The sequence below is a fragment of the Diceros bicornis genome, chromosome 2, assembly GCF_020826845.1.
Source record: "Diceros bicornis minor isolate mBicDic1 chromosome 2, mDicBic1.mat.cur, whole genome shotgun sequence".
NCBI classification, from domain to species: Eukaryota; Metazoa; Chordata; class Mammalia; order Perissodactyla; family Rhinocerotidae; genus Diceros; species Diceros bicornis.
In genome coordinates this window covers 56,690,084-56,701,285 of record NC_080741.1, presented here as the reverse complement: position 1 = coordinate 56,701,285, position 11,202 = coordinate 56,690,084, and the positions used below count along the sequence as shown (strand labels likewise).

At 44.1% G+C, this 11,202-nt stretch overlaps 1 protein-coding gene across 10 annotated transcripts in view; it reads left to right on the top strand.

Annotated features, from left to right (window-relative positions):
- The first annotated feature begins 1,532 nt into the window (after positions 1 to 1,532).
- The window catches only part of ERC2 (ELKS/RAB6-interacting/CAST family member 2), a 907,015-nt gene continuing 897,345 nt past the window's right edge, over positions 1,533 to 11,202 (top strand). For 9 of the 10 annotated variants that reach the window (XR_009222735.1, XM_058561400.1, XM_058561371.1 and 6 more), the window contains exon 1: positions 1,533 to 1,645. The gene's annotated coding sequence lies outside the window, so the exon portion shown is untranslated. Of the gene's footprint in view, positions 1,646 to 2,765; positions 2,838 to 11,202 lie in introns of those variants that run through there. The other variant, XM_058561360.1, reaches the window with a different exon arrangement.

Sequence of the window (11,202 nt, the reverse complement as noted above, 5' to 3'; positions counted from 1 at the left end):
TGTACATAGGAGGTACTCAAATGGTCACATTTCAAAAGATGGGATTTTAGGACTTCTCAAAGGACTCTCAACCACTTATATATAACAAGTCTTTTCAGCTGAGGCTGTCAAGAATGTACACGGAAAACTCAACACAACGGGTGTAGCTTGGTTTTGCCCCCTGGAGCACCCAGGTCAGCAGAATGAGTGCTAATTTCTTCGTGAGTGAGAGAAAAAAAGAGGATGAGGGCAAAGAGGCCTCAGGGCCCATGAGTCTGTGTAAAAGGAAGGCTTAAGGGACAAGGCATTTGGGTTGGAACCGGAAGCCATTTTCCTCTTTCAGAGTCCATGTCCTGCATTTAATATTTGAATTCCCATCAGGGCAGGAAAGGAGTCATCCCCAGTTACTGTGCTGATTCCATACTTCTGCTCACCCAGACATCCCATGGCTGGATTTGCTTCATTTGTCTGAGCTTCCCAGCAGGAGACATTCAGATCGGGTCACTGAAATTGCTGGAAGCAGACTCATCAGGATAGGAAGGAAATCACTGCTCTAGTCCTGCAAATTGACTTCTCAGGGAGCGAGACCAAATCTGTAGATTCCCATGACGTTTTGAATCCCCTCCCTAATAGAAAATGGTAGTGGCTGGGGCTTCAGACTTGTTGAGTAGAAGCTTTTTCCAATGAAAACTTGTCCAACTCCTCCTGCACGTTATCTTGAGGTGCGAATGAACTCAGACACCATCTATCTTAAACGGGGCAATGAACGCACATTGCAGGGCACAGAGGAGGCACTGAATGAATGATGGCAACTTTGATGATGATGATGATGATGATGATGATGATGACGATAATGATGATGATATGTTTTTCTTGCTCCCTTCTTCATCTTCCATTCTCTTTTCCTTGGGGGAACAAGAAAGTAAAAACGTTATGAAATCCCTTCGCCCTCCTAAATAAGATTAAACTAACGGGAGGGTGCCAGGATATGGGAACCTCGACCCCTACTCTCAAGCTTAACTTGAAAGATAGTTGCATTCCCTCCACCAAGCGCCATCCCTGCCTCTGTCGCCAAAGCCACCTGACTAGTCCCGGAAAGTGCCTGGCAGCTTTTGGAGGGGAGCACCTGGGAAGGGGCGTCGTGGACAGGAGATGGGGAAGCGTTGCTTCGAGACGGCGGCCTCCTGGGAAGCGGCGCTTGGAAGACTCCCGCGGCCCGCAGCCCGCCCGGGCCGGGCGCTCTCTGCTGCCCCCCGTGGAGGCGCCCGCGTCCCAGCCCCGGCCCCCCCAGCGGCTCCTCGGGAATGCTGGGAATGTGAGTCAGGGCCACGGCCGGCAAGCGAGCGCGCCGAGCGGCTGGGCGGGGGGCCCGGAGGAGCGCAGCTCTGGCAGCGCCGCGCGAGCACGCGTCTCGGGACTGCGGCGGGTGCCGCCCCCTCGGCCGTCAGCCCCGCCCCGCCCGGCGCCAGGCTCCGGCCCTCGGAGCGGTGCCCTCCCTTCTTCCCTCCCTCCCTCCCTGCCCCGCTCCTCCTCCTCCTCCTCCAGCTCCTGCTCGCTCGGGCTCCGGCTCCGGCGCCGGCTCCGGCTCCTCCCGGCCGCCGGGAGCTAAGGCGACGTGAGGTTGTAAAAATCCATGTGGGACGGCTCCCGGGCGAGCATCGCAAAGGTGAGACGTCGACGCCGGGGCCGGGGCTGCTGGGCGCCCAGCTCCCACGGGGCGCCCTTGCCCGGGCATCCTCGTGCCGGGTCCCCCTCACTAGTGGGGAGCTGCATTGCGTTATCGGAGGGAGCCGAGGGGTGAACCATCCGCCTCCCCCAGGGCTTTCTGGGGCGGGGGAAAGGATGGGGCGGCCTAAGGGTGGATTTGCCTTGATGTAGAAACCCCTGGATTGGAACAAGTGCACGGCTTCCTCCGGCGCGCGGGCGCCGCTCGCTCGTCCCGGCGGCCCGGGCCACCTCCTGCAGTCCCTCTCCGGCAGCCAACCTCACTGCCATCGCCTTTCTTTTCTCTGGCTCCCCCTCTTTCGCCTGGCTTTCCCCTTCTTCCCCGAGGGGTGGGGTGTTCGCGGGGGCAAGGGTCTCGGGGAACCCCAAGCAGAACAAAGTGGAGAAAGGTGGAGCCCCAGCCCGGGGGGTGGGGTGCCTGGCTGTCTCAGTGGGCTCCGAGGGGAACGTGTTAAAAAAAAAAATCCGTGTCAGGGAAAATGAAGCCGGATTTATTGGGGAGGGTTAGGGGGTGGTGGTGTATGAAAACGAATACGACGTGAAATTAAACTGAACGACATTCCTTCCCTCCTCCTCCCCATCTCCGAATTATACAAGAAAAGGGATACTTAGAGGGGTGTACCTTTTTTTTTTTTTTTTTTAAATTACTGTCCGAGCTTTTGAAAGATCATCTTAGGACAGTGAAGATTAAGGGCTGCTTTGGTGCGGGATAATAAAACAGCGCTCGTAAACTCTCCGATCGGCTCTGCCTTATTTATATTGTACTTAAGGGTCTCTGATCTCCTTGCCAGAGAGGGAGGGTCCGCTCTGTTACGAGCAGATCGATTTTAGGCGGCTACCTGCCTTTGCTGGATGAAAGGCAATTTACTCCCGGAGCGGTGAATTGTCAGGTCCCCTTTGTGATTGACAGCCACACCTGCCACTTATGTAGGCAGAACGGGGACCGGTGGAATCCCAAGAGCCAATCAATGCTCGGGAGAGGAGGGCAGCTCCCACTTGTCATGGTTAGTTTCCTGGTTGGCTTTTTAAATCAGTGGTTTTACTTAACCATTGGTTTGCACCAGGTATGAGGCTCCAGCTGTGAGAGGCAGACAAACGAGAAGAAAACTCTTCGAAAATGAGCTTAGAAGCAAGTATGCTTGACTTGTGTTTGTCTCCCCCCGCCCTGTATCACTTATAGTAGTCGGGGATGCTTAGGCCGTTGGCTTAAAAATGAAAATGAAAATGAAATGGGCCTGTGTAAAGAATGAAATGGGGGTGGGAAGGGTGTTGGGGTTAGAATTGTCCACCTATTTCTCTAGAATTGCAGGCTCCTTTATGAGACACCATTTACTGTTGAGCTATCTGGAAAAGGGTGTGGCACTTTGTCTCCTATGGTCACTCTTGTCCTTGTAAAGTCACATTGTTTCTCAGTATACAGTACTTGGCTCTTGGCTGTTTCAGATGAATTTATAAGATATTTTTGAAGCAGGCAAGCATGCTTTATTAGGATTAGCACGAACAGAAGAGATTTAGTTTTTGACAGTGTAACTCAACTTGTGGAAGTGAGAGCTGCCTTCTTCACTTCCAGTTTGGATGTCAGTTTGGAGGTGGCAGTGGGGTCAAGCCAGATCCTTTCTGGAGGGTAGAAGAGTTTGCCTGTAAGGTGAATTTGCTTCTAAGGTGAGCCGTCTTGTTGGTCTGCTTCTGTGTTTTAATAAAAAAGCCTTGCACAGTTTGGAGGGGGCGGTGTTTGGATGGTAATGGAAGCACGACTTTCACCAGCAAGACTTTCACAAGTGGATGGATTGTGGGTGGAAGGACCAGATCCTTCTCAATTCTCTGTTTTAGCGAAAGGCTTATTTTTCAACACCCTTCTCCCTGAATTCAGTAGAAAAATTACTGTTTGATCCAAAACAAAATTAAGAGCTGTCACCTTATAGAAGCTGTACCTAGATGTGAGTGTAAAGCTGTGCATTCAGCATTTCATGAACAGATTGTGAGCCAGAGTACTGATCAGGATGGTCTTCATGTTGGAGCCGAGTTTGTCAAGGTAGTATTATCACTATTAATATTATCATTATTAATATTATTGCATATGCTAGCACTTTGCTGAGTACTTTACATGCATTATCTTTTTAAACCTTGCAGAGCCCCTATGAGGTAGGTACTATTATTATTCCCAAATTATAGATGAGGAAACTAAAAGGAACTAAGTATCTTGCCAGTTTAGTGTGAGAGCAAGAACTGGAGCCCAGGCTTCTCTGACCCAGAGCCCATGACCTTGGCCATGGCCTTGAATTCAAATTTTGGTTGTGCAGTTTCACGTGTCCAGTCTGAAGTGTGGGCTCTCCCAGCACACATAGGGCCTATTCTGTTAAGAGTCCACTGCGATGTTGATCATCTTTGCACTATCCTATTTGCCTTGTCACTTTGAAGGCTGTCACTTCCACCAATAGGCAAATTTAGTAACTTGGTGTATTACGTATTTCTAGTAGGTCAGCTTTGGCCAATGGAAATTTGGTTCCAAACTTAAGGATGATGACTTAAAAGAAAATAAAAAAAACAAAATTTACACTATTTCATTTTTCTCCGTACCTTAAATTTCCAATTGGAATTTTGAATAGGTCTTGGTTGAGTATGTGCTCTTGACATCATTCAATTGACGCTTTTTTTTTTGCTAAAGGATTGAAATTTTGTTTTCTCTTTCACTTACCAAGAGACTCTTTTTCATTAGTGATTAAATATAATTGTATTTAAAATTATTCTATTAAAATAGTAAGACTCTCTTATTTTATTATGTTGGAAAAGCCACAAGACTTAAGCCTTATCAGTGTCTTCCCTTTGGTGAAACTCAATGGTCATAGTTTGCCAAACAGGTATCCTAAAAAATGAGTTTAGATGAATGGTGTTAAGAGTCTGCAAATTCATCTCCACAGATAGTTTTTGACTTTGGTGAGGGTGACTTTGTACAATCCACGTTTCTTTTTGTTTCACTAGAACATCCTTTAACCCATTTTATCAGCTAAGAAGTTAACATTTTGGCTGTAATATGGGAGACCTACTTGCCAGCCAACAGTTTAGTTTCAGCAATGTTTGTATTATTCCTTGATACTTTATTGTGATTTTCCTTATTTTAGAAAGATTGGAAAACAGAAAGCACCGATATTAATGAGAATGTAGGTCTCATAAATTTAAAACAGTTGATCCAAAGATAGAAATCATTGTGTGTACCAAAGGCAGAGATTCTTCAGCTTGTTCTTTCTTATGTGAAAAAAAGGAATACAATGAATATGTAAGAAATGCTAAAATATATCAAATGGTAAAAGATATATTAGTCAACTTTTGCTGCATAACAAAACTCCCTGACTTACAGCAACAGTTATTTATTCTCATACTCATGAGTCTTTAGGTGGATTGTGATTTGGCTGATCTAGGCTGGACTCCTTGGGTTGGCTCTAACGTGGGTTACAGGTTGGGCTCTGGTCTGCTCCACATGTGTTTTGGGGCCCACGCTGAAGAGAGCAGCTACTTGGGGCGTGCTTTTCTCATGGCAGATTACTGCATTCAAGAGCCAAGCTAAATTGTACAGCAAATGTCATTTCCACTGACAATGTTTTTGGATACAGCAAGACACGTGATGAAGCCCATCATCCATGGGTAAAAGTAGACTTTGTACATTGTAGGGGAGGGAATATTTGATGAACTATAATCTGAACTCCCACAATGTGTAAAAAGTGTGGTGTTATTAGAGAATTTTACATTTTTTTCTTCTCATTCTCTTCTCATTTTAATGCAGTCTTCATCCCCTTATCCCACCCCTAGCTTTATAACATATAAACCTGGTGTTTAACTTTTGCATTTCAAAAATATATCATATTTGATTCTACAGGATTGACTGTAAAAGCAGGTATAAGTATGTATATGAATTACTTAAATTATCAAGGCACTATTTGTTAGAACCTACTGTGTTCCAAGGGACTATCCTCAATGGAGTGATGAACACAGGAATTTTTGTCTGATGTGGGTCCTGCCACCATAGAACTTATTATTAGGAGTAGGTGTCAGAAAAGACTTCTTGGATGAAATGGCATTTTCTTGGACCTTGAAGCAGGGATAGTGTTGCAGATACAAATAGAGCAGTGGATATAGTAGAAATGTAAGGAGTGCATCTGGATATAATGAGTTTATTCCATTTGGTCAGAGGATAAGATAGATGAATAATAATAACAACAATAATAATTATAATAATAGCAATAATTATAGCTTAACTTTTTTGGAGCAGTTAACTATGTGCTAGGTACTATGCTTAGCACTTTACATAAAATATCTCATCTAATATTGGAGTAGACATTGCTGATTGCCCATCCAATATTCATTCTCTCCTTTCTAACTAAAAGAACTCCAATTTTGTTTGAGATGGAAGTATGCCCATCTCACTTTCCCAGACTCTTATACAGCCTAGAGTGGCCATGAAACTCAGATCTTATAATGATGTAAGTGGATGTTGTTGGACAAGGTCTTTCCTGAAAGCTTAGTGAGGAGGACACACTTGGCTGGTATACCCCCAACAGCTTTTGGCCCCTTTCTTCTTCTTGCTGCTGGAAACAATGGTGCAATGCCTAGAGGGGCAGCAGCCACTACAACAACAAAGATAAGACTCTGCTAAAAATGGCAAAGCTGGACCTGGAAGGATCTTGGTCTTGATGACATCATTGAGCCATTGTACCAGCATTGCATAAAATAACCTCCTTACTCGTAAGCCACTATTACTTGTAGTCAAACATAAATCTCACCGATACATACCTTCTCAAGAGTCTCTCAAAGTAGATACCACCATACCTATTTCATGGGTGAGCCATCGAAACTCAGATTAAAGAACTTGCACAAGATCTAGGATTCATTACGATGTCATTTTGACTTTCCGGCCCATCGTCCTGCCTTTGGCTGGGCAGGATAAGTACTACAGCAGAGATAATGTTGGATGGTAGGTTGGGGTAAAATTGAGGAAGCAACTGGATTCCAGGTTGAAAAGTTTGAGTTTTATTTCATGAGCTAGCGAGTATAAAATGATTTGAAAAAGACAGAGACTGCAGGTTGGAAGACCATTGAGGCTTAAGTACGTGACACCCAGTGCTTTAGTGTGAATCAAGGTGGAGGAAAAGCTAGGCACAAAGCAGAGCTGGGATCTTGAGAAGGGAATGGAATTGAGTGAACACAAATCATAGTTGGCTGTGAACCTGTAATCTTCTGAGAACAAAATGAGTTTCCTGAAGGTTAGTATTAACTTCTACTAATGGCATGACATTTGCCAGGAAGTAGGGAATGAGTAATGTAGAGAATTGCTAATGGGGTGTGAATCATTATTTAGTACAAAAGAGTGGGGACTTTTACTTTTTGTCCATATTATTTATTGAGCCCTTGACGACCTTGTATGACATGATTTTGGTCTGTGTCTGGCTCCATTGTACCAGTTAAAGGTAGCAGAGATGAAGGGTAAGGCCAGAGGGTGGCACAATGGTACAACAAATTCTGTCAATGGACTTTCAGCTACGTGTAGCTTAATGATGGGGGTACGATCTGAGAAATGCGTTGTTAGGTGATTTCGTTGTGCGAACATCATAGAGGGTACTTACACAAACCTAGATGGTGTAGCCCACTACATACCTAGGCTCTGTGGTACTAATCTTTTGGGACCACTGTTGTATATGCTGGCTGTTGTTGACCAATATGTCACTATGCGGCACATGACTGTATTTCCACATCTGCTAAACATTCCAGAGCTTTCTTGGGGGTGGGGAGGGGTCACTTTAACTTCCTGGGCCTCACTTATTTTCTGTCTCTTTCTACTTTTTTAATCTGTAAAATAAAGGATTTGGTTTATGTTAGTGGTTTTCAAATGTTTTTCAACTGTAGACACTTTTTTTATTTCCTAAATAAAAGCTTATCTGGGCCTTCAGTATATTTATAGAAAAAAGCAGAATTGCTCTGAAAATTCAGGGTCCAGGTTTATGTTGTCTGAGATGTCTTTTTGTTGAGGCCACTGCTCTAAAATGATCCCTACACACTCTCCCAGGTCCAGGATTATGTGAACCTTCGAGCTGTCCAGATGTTTTATTTGAGCCTCCTCCTTAACAAATCTCTCTGTTATTCCACAGCTTGTTGTGTCTTAGTATCATCTGTGGAGAGACTGTTAATGTTCCCCAGAGCCACTCTTTCTCTCCTTCCAGGCATATGTTGGAAGTGACTTGTGTCACTTCTCTGCTAGAACATTTAATTTCCAGTGCTCTCTTCTACTATGGTGATGATCATGGAAGCAAGAGTTGAGACGGAGCCTCCATCTGCCTGGGTCCCTGAGTCACTAAAAGAACAAAGCTCCCAGTCAGCTGGCACTGGACATATAATGTGACCAAGAAATAAACCTTTGTCCTTTTAAGCCATTGAGATTTTTGTGATTGTTTATGCAGCACTTTTTTTTTTAGCTTGTCCTTACTGATAGATCATCTTTTAGCATATCTGCTAAACTTAACTTACTTTTTACGTGTCTTCTGGATCAACCTGAAGCCTGGCCAGCTTGTCCTTAATTTGTGCTTAGGAAAGCGTTAGGCAGGCATCTGCCTTGGCTGTCCATGCAGGTCTTTGTACTAATAGTTTCTTTGAATTGGAATACTTATGCTCAGTAACATTTGTTATCACGTTAAAAAAAGTCTGAAGATATATTGTGTAGTGTACCTTACTTTTCTTTAAAAGAAAGCTTTTACTTTAATGTCCTGTTGCTTTTTTAGGTAATAGAATCTCAGTGGCTTGGGGAAGATGATGGGAATAATGATTTTCAGTTACCATAATAATGGCTACTATTGAATGAATACTCATTCATTGATTTGTGAAATATTTATTGAGCATCTACTATGTGATAGGCCCTAGGGGTATAGAGGTGAACCACAGATAGTTCCTCACTTGGAGCTTATACTCTAGTTGAGGGTCATGGATAAGTTTGCTCTGTTCTATGAAGGACACCATTTATTGAGCATTTACTCTGTGCTAGGTGCTTTATATCCCTCATTTCATACTACCTATACAGGAAAGTGTATTATCCCCATTTTATAGATGAGGAAACTGAGGCTCAAAGAATTTGATAAGCTCTGTGAAGGCAAGAGCTCTTGCCTTTTATATATTCCCAGTGCGTAGATGAGTGTCTGACACATAGTAGATGCTCCATAAATATTTGTTGAATGAATGAGTGACTAGAAGAATGAATGCTGTGGCAGAGCCAGAATTTGAGCCCATGTCTCCCTGACTCTCAAGGCTGCTAAATTATCCCTGGTCATAGTAGGAGCAGTATGTGGCTCCATGATTACAACAGAAACAACTGAGCCCCACTAGTCTCAATGCCAAGGGCACCAGGCAGAGCCAGGCTGCCTCTCTTTCACAGCTAGGGCCGAGTCCTCTGTGTGATTTGCCACTCTGCCTCAGGTGGGGGAGCTCAAGACCACTACCTCACTGACTTAATTGCTGATATAATTGGTCACCCCTCTGTTGGGCCAGTTCAACTTCTGCCCTAGCTGGATTTCTTTAGCACTTGCCTCACCCTGTTTCTCAGAGCTGCACCTCAATTTCTGCTTTTAACCTTTTGGGCATTCCTTCTCCACTTCTACCTTCCAGATTTATTGCTTTGAAGTTCCAGGAAATCTCTAGTTGCTGGCACCTAGTGGACGCTCAACTAAATTTAAAAAAAAGAGATGGAAAGAAAGAAAGGCAGCCAGCACTTTCAGGAAGGAGCTAAGTGATTACTTTTTCCTGGAAGTCACTAGTGAGATTGCGGCCCCAGCAGATGAGGAGTATGGGTCGGGTCGGAGGGCATCTCGGGGATACACCTGTAGACGGAAGGCCAGTGGCAGTGTTTCTAGATGCCTTACACCGGCAACTCTACTTTGCCATGGTTTGTTCTTCAGATTCTACATTTTGCTCACTTAATGCTCTCGTATGTGTGCATGCGTGTGCATGTGTATGTGTATGAGTGTGTGTGTGGGGTCTGATAGTGTTCCTTCTCTTTTCCTGCCTTATAAATTTCCGCCCCTAAATGTAGTTGTCATTCCGTGATTTCAGAGCATGAATGAATTGCAGGCAGCAAAGTGCATTCCCTGTAAATGTATTAAGAGCAAACTATTAATTCAAGGCAACTTAGTGGCTCAGAAAACAAGAGCTTAAATGGGAATTGAGCAGTGTGACTGTTCTTTAAGAATACTCTCAGATCCTTATACAAACCGTGAGAGACTTTCCACTAAAACGGTATGATTAATTATAGCAAGAAAGAGCAGGGTTTTATATAAGAAATTAAATCTTGTTGTGTACTGTCATTACTGGTTCTTATGTAGCAAATTTCTCTAGAACAAGGTGGGTGTGGTCAGGGTGGGAAGTTCATCTTTTGTGAGCTCAAGGTAATTGAAGGTGGATTTGGGAGCTGCTCTGGGGGTGGAGAACTCCATTCTAAAGGTAGAAGTTTGAGTGGCTCTGCAAGATGTGGAATTGGGCTGGTACCGTGATCTCTGGTTATTTTCTCAGTGGCATTGGTGGACACCAAAATCCTACCAAGATGGCTTTCTTGTACCTGTTTAAGGCAGATTAGCCTTGCTGCCTTCCTGCTGGCTGGCTCCAAGCTAACTGTCATCACCTGGAGGAGCAAGACTGGTTCAAAGGGCAGGATCCTAGTGGAGCCATGTTGTTGATTCTTTCACGTTCCGCCCCCAAGAGAGGGCTTTTGATGTGTTTTTTTTTACTTCGGGCAATATGTGTTTTTTCTCTCCTTCCAGGTAAAGTTCTCTACTACTCCTTCTTTGTTTCCCATTTTGGCTCTTTAGCCATCTTGTTCCTGAAGCCTCTCCATGGGGGGAAGCTGGAAGTTGGGTAATGAATGGGACGATAGCTTGGCATTCTTAGGGGCTCATTGAAAATGGGTCCTGTTTGATGCTGGGTGGATGCAAAAGCAATTGAGTTTCAGTGACTGCTGTTCATCAGGCTTGCAAGCACAGAGCAATTAGCAGGGGTACACAAGGGAAATTTTTTACTCAAGGGAAATCTTTCTTAGCCTTTTTTGTTAAGGCTAAGAAAGAACCATCTTTTCATACACAGGCTTCAAATACATTGACAGGCCACCTTGAATTCAACAACATGAATAGTTGCTTAGAATAACTTCAGAGCAGATTCTTTTGGATATAGAGAAGTGAGCCCTGACCTGCAAGTCAAAAGACCTAAGTTCCATTTCTGGCTTTGCCACTAGCTTTCTCTTTATTTGTGGATCTCTATTTCTTGATATGTATCAAAATCATCTGGCCCTTTTCCAGATATAAAATGATATTTTTCTACAACAGTTTTTTCATGCAAAGTATCAACTAAGTAACTGTCGTTTTATGAGCTATTTTATCCTGGAAGTAAACAAGAATGGCTGGTGTGCTTTCATGATGGACTTTATTAACAAAGAGTTAAGCCATTGTATTATATATTCACCATATGTGTGTGTGT